The 6,000-nt window shown below is 33.5% G+C and overlaps 1 protein-coding gene across 49 annotated transcripts in view; it reads right to left on the reverse strand.

Annotated features, from left to right (window-relative positions):
* The window catches only part of LOC112644266 (DDB1- and CUL4-associated factor 13-like), a 205,509-nt gene extending 200,078 nt beyond the window's left edge, over nucleotides 1-5,431 (reverse strand). For 48 of the 49 annotated variants that reach the window (XR_007412614.1, XR_007412620.1, XR_007412645.1 and 45 more), the window contains exon 1: nucleotides 5,305-5,431. The gene's annotated coding sequence lies outside the window, so the exon portion shown is untranslated. The remainder of the gene's footprint in view (nucleotides 1-5,304) is intronic. The other variant, XM_035708018.2, reaches the window with a different exon arrangement.
* Between the last annotated feature and the right edge of the window lie 569 nt (nucleotides 5,432-6,000).

Here is a 6,000-nt window from a genome sequence, read left to right on the forward strand (position 1 = left end):
CTCTCCACTTTTCAGTGGAGGATTTCACAGGGGGCACACCTAGCACAAAGGTTACTCATCCACCAACGAAGTCAGCAAATAAGACTCTAGACTCAGTGTAAAAAGAAGCCAAACAAGTTAAATTCTTCTCTAGGGAACTTAGAGACAGGAAAAGAAGACATGAAGCTAATAGCAATAGATTATGATATAAAGACAGAAAGTGTCAGGGCAGCCATGATGCTGTAATTGCTCAATGCAGTAGCAATTATTACAGGCATGTTGTTTCCCTCTCCCTTCTTCAACTCCTTCTTAGATGCCACCAAGACCTAAGTCAGAGAATCAGCATTCATTTTCAGGCTCTACTCCTTATCTTCATTCAGGCTTTTTGCCATAATATCCGATTAATTAAAAAAGGGCTTCTAACCTTGCTGTTCTGAGCTCAGGCTCTTCCTAACTCATTTCATATTATTTATAATTGCCATCCTGTCCGGTGGCACTCATCAGATCACTTTCTCTTCTCAGGTAAGTTTAATAACTTTTACTTTTTTGATAAGTGTAACATTAAGTGGCTCCTCTCCTCATCAATCCATCAACATTAAATTCAGCTTCATTTTTTATGCTATTTTTCAATAGCATTTCACCCTCAAGCCTTATTCCTAAAATGCACTTTATGGACTTGCAATTTAAAGAACAATACCTTATCCCATATGCTCAACAACTCTATATGCTAAAACTACTGAAATAACCAACAGAATTTTTTATATTTTATTATTTATTCATGAGATACACAGAAAGAGAGACAGAGATACAGGCAGAGGGGGAACCAGGTTCCATGCAAGGAGCCCAATGTGGGACTGGAACCTGGGGATCCTGCCCTGAGCCAAAGGCACATGCATAACTGCTGAGCCACCAGGTGTCCCAATGACCAACAGATTTTAAAGCTAAACCATGTTTCTATGTTGGAATCTATGGATGGTTTCCTTTAAAAGATGGAAAATTTAATAGTTTCTATAAAATACGGTGCATGTCAGGTCAAATTAAGAGAAAGACTGAGCACAATTCACAACAGATGACAGAGGATTGAAGAAATTAGTACGTCCAGATAGTTTGAATGACATGATACTATAGCTAAGAAAGAAAGAGGGAAAGAAATATAGAAAAAAATGGACAAACAGAAAGCACAAAGATCACATAATAAGTAAATATGCATCACTAATCACAATATTTATATATGTAGACCAAACTTGCCAGTTAAAAACAGAAATCTTAAGGCTAGATAAACAAAAATTCAACTATATGCTCTGTATGAGAGATGCACCTAAAATATAAAAGGATATCATGACTGACAGATATATCCAGCAAATAATAGCCCAAAGAAATCTGGGAGCGCTATATTAATGTTATAAAAATAGTCTTTAAGGTAAAAAACAAACAAACAAAAAACCATTATCAGGAAGAAGAGGTGATACTATGTGAAGATTAAAGTTTCAAATTACCAATAAGATTTAACAATTAGATATGTATTATGAACCTATCTCAAATTACATAGTGCAAAACATTCAAGAACTACAGAGAGAAACTGACAAATCATCATAGTAATATAAGAATAAAACACACATTTCTCAAGTATCCAGTGTTCGGTCATGAAAAAAACCTTCAAAAAAATCTTTGGATTTTTTTTTTAAAACCTCATAAAAAAATCTTTAAAAATCTATTTAAAAAAATCTTTGGACAACCAGCCTTGATTTAATGGATATATATATAAATAGAGAAAAAGAGAGATATTCCATATTTTGTTCTCAACTACACAAGATACATTACCAAAATTGAACACATTAATCCATAAAGCAAAGCTTATTGTGTGTGTGTGTAATATATAGTCTTTATATATATGTATATATGAATATGTAATTCATGTATATATATTTTATATACTCTAATTCCTTAGCCACAATGCAACTCAATCAGAATGATTTGAGATAAACTTTTAATATCTTCTTATGAAAAAGGTCTTACACACAAAAAAATAAATGGAGTAGTATATGGAATGCTCTTGTATCCTTCAATTGTCTTCAACAATTAATCAAATCCTAGTCAATCTTTTATCATCTATATACCAGTCCCATCTGAATTTTTCTGAAACAAATTCATTCCACAAATATTTGTAACTCTATTTAAAAAGGACACTTTTAATATAACCATAATACCATTATGTATTTTTTTAAATATATAAAAATTCCTCAAGTATCCAGTAAGTATTCAAAATTCCCCAATTATCTCAAACACTCTCTTGTTTGTTCTAATCAGGATCCAAATAAGGATCACACAGTGCATCTGATGAGTGTGTTTGAAGTCCCAAATAGATACATTATTAAAACCCTGTAGGATTGAAATTTTAGAACCACACTTCCAAATAATTCATAGGTCACATAAGAAATGGTAATGGAACATTAACAGTGTTTGTAACTGAACAAAGAGCAAAATATCAATATAGATAAAATGTTGAAATGCAATGATGAAAGTAGTAGCTGGAAAAAATGTTTACCCTTTAATGGTTATATCAGAAGAAATGGTGAAAATCAATGATTTGAACATCCAACTTAAGAATTTGGTGGGGGGTGGGGAGAATGATAGAATATAAACAAAGCAAATGGAAGGAAGAAACAAATGAAAGAATAGATTATTGAGGGGTGCCTGGTTGGTTCAGTCCATTAATCATGGACTCTTGATTTTTGTCTCAGGTCATGACCTCAGGGTCATGAAAATCAAGCCCCATGGAGGGCTCTACACTCAGCAGAGATCTACTTGAGATTCTCTCTCTTCATCATCTTCTGTCCCTCCCAAATTCTCCCTCTAAAGTAAATAAATAAATAAATCTTGAAAAAATAAAGAATAGATTATTGAAATAGAAGACTAAAATACAACATAGGATCAGTGCAATGGAATAAAGTTAGTTCCAATTCTTTGACACTCATTCCTTTGATAGGAGGAATCTACTTCCCCCTCCCCTGGGTGTTCTGTGACCACTCTAAGAGTATAGCAGAGGTGATGTTTTGTCAGGTCTAGGTCTAGACCTTAAGAAAACTTGTAATTTCTACTGCTTGTTTCTGTATACATTTTCAAAATTGTGAATTGCAGTGTGAAAGGCTCAAAAACTCTATTGGAAAGGTCATGTGGAGAGGCCCTGTGCTACATGGACACGGGAAGGAATCCATCCGAGCTCAGCCTTCTCGGTTTCCTTGCCAAGGCATCGGGCACCTAAGTGAACCAATCTTAGACTCTCGAAACCACACCGACAACCAACCGAATGCCCCCACGTAAACTCACGATACTGCAAGAAGAAAAAGAATAACCCAAGCGAACTCTACCTGAATTCTCGACCCACAAAATCATGAGATAATGAGATAGTGGTTGTTTTAAACCAGACTGTTTTGAGGGTAGTTTGTTACACAGTGGAAGATACATGGCAGCAATAAATAAAGCCGAAAGTTGGTTCTTTGAAAAGACTCATAAAATTTGTTAATAATCTCTAGTTAGGAAAAAAATAAACCCAAGAAAACTAAGAAAAAATATATTAAGAAAAAAAGGACCGTGTATCAGACTATATAACAGGGAGATGACTTTGGATTCAAGCCCCCAGGCAGAATCAGGGCAATTTGATGTAGTAGAACAAGTACTTGGAGGAGGTATGTATCCTTCCACCAGTCAGATTTGGGCAAGTCATTTAAATCTATTGGACTCCACTTTAATTACAAAGCAAAACAAAAAATGAAGGCTCCTTCCATAGGTGGAGTCTTTGATGTGACTTCTCAGTGTATGTTTAGCCCCTGCTATTTAGAGTAGTTGTATTTAGAAAATAGTGGAATATAGAACAAGGAGCAAAGTAGCATTCAGAAGGGAACCAACCATCACAGCTTCCTCTCTTTGCTTAAGATGAAAAAACAAAAATGGAGAGTGACATCATTTTTTTTCTTACAAAATTTTAGTATGTATATTCAAGACCTTCTCATGGTAATAAAGTCAATAAAAATCTGTTGAATTAAATTCACACAAACACACAAAAAGGCTTTTCCCCTATAAAAAAAAAAAAACACATTAGGTGGTTTGATCAACATAATGCCTATAACTAAAGAACTAATTTTTACTTTTATATATTCTAATAAAACACTGTATAGTAAACTCTAGTTTTTGCAAGATTTTGAGACTCAAACCAACAACTTGTGCTGTGATATGATCTTGAGCTCAAATGGAATTAGGTACTTATCAAAAACATGGCCCCAACTTCTACCTTGCTCTACATTTTTCAAGCGTAACTTAAAATTTTTCTAAGACTTGACAAATTATTTATGTCTTTCTGACGATTATTTAACATGGAATTTAGCTAATGAAGTTCTGTAGTGTGTTAAATCTTAGCTGATATTTTGGAATGATTTTGAAACATATGGATAGAGGGGGTAGGAAGGGCCAGAGTTCTATCAAAATGTTCTAGCTTGTTACCTTAGATAAAATTAAAAGCTACATCATGTTATCACCTTAGTTTCTGGTGAGGACATTTATTAGTTTAAATGCCTTTTCAAATTCCAAAATAAGCTCAATTCTGAAATTTACTGTATAATAAAAATCTAGACCAATTGACATAATGAACAGGCTATAGGCTCCAATGGAAACATTAGGCCTGTCTAAAAAAAGAGTATCATTAAAAATGTTTTATTTTATTTTAAATTATCAAAGCCATTTCACTTATTCAGTTGTGTTCTAATAATGATAAGCATTTGCATGGTAAAATAAACATTTATGATTTAATGTACACAGTATAAACATGAGAAGCATCAAACCCATTAATAGATACAGATTAATCTTTTACTTCTCTACTCTGAAACACATAAAAACATCTTTAAACAGATATAGCTATATAATATGACATATTTATGTAAGAGTCCTCCACATTCTAATTAAAATTGAGATTAGGACATCAATCATATCCTTTACCCATTGCTACTTCAAAAAATAAAAGTAAAAAACCCTAGCTATATGCTTTTTTTAAATTTCAAAGTGTCCTCTTTATCTTTGTGAGCTAGCTAGTTACCTACTACAAGGCATTAGTAATTCCTTTCTTTCCAAGTTATTTTTAGGGTAGCTTTAGCTTTATTAAGATGTCCACCAAATGCTAAGACATTAAATACTGAGTTTCCTCTTCTCTGTCTACCCCACAGATAGGAGATTTCTTGCTTCAAACCTCAGTGCACACATGTAAACACAATTACTCAAAACAAGGCAACAAGTGAGAAGTAGGATTAAAATAAGAACTCAGACAATCTGACTCACAATCCAGCATTCAACTCCCTATAACTTGCTGTTTTCCTTTGTCCTCTTTGCTGTGAACCAAGATACTTGTTCTTTAGCAGGGTGTTTCTGCTGCAAATCCAGTTGCTACTGCATTATGCAATGAAGTCAGAAGCCTGAGCTTGTGACATCAATATAGGTTGCTATGGTAACTCTTTCCATAAGTATTACAGGTTCATTGTAGGCTCAAAAAAGAGGACTTCAGCACAGTAGCAAAATAGCTGGCATTATTCAGCCTAAATCACAACAATAATTGACGCAAAAAAATGTTTTATGCTACCTATAATAAATACAGATTTTTATATTTATGTTTTGTGTCATTATTGAAAGAAATTTTTCAAATATGTTAATCTGTTTAAATGAAAATTCTCCAATAGAAATAGCACTGCTACTGACCTTCTGATATAACAGATCCACAAGATCCAGGAAGAAGAGAGTCTCACCGTAACATAGCTTACTATTCCATGCCTTGTGTCATTCCAGAAGTCGAGTAATCTTTTTTTTTTTTTTTTGAAGTCGAGTAATCTTATGCATTATCTGTTTGGAATTAATTAATAGCATGATTAAATCGTCGTCCCATTACAGAAATTATAGGAAAGGTCCAAGGAGTTGCACATATGAAAGCAATGTTAGGTGAAAAGTTTTCCCAGGGAATGTGTCCATTTTTAATGTAACAAC

This window comes from Canis lupus, chromosome 1, assembly GCF_003254725.2.
Source record: "Canis lupus dingo isolate Sandy chromosome 1, ASM325472v2, whole genome shotgun sequence".
NCBI lineage: Eukaryota > Metazoa > Chordata > Mammalia > Carnivora > Canidae > Canis > Canis lupus.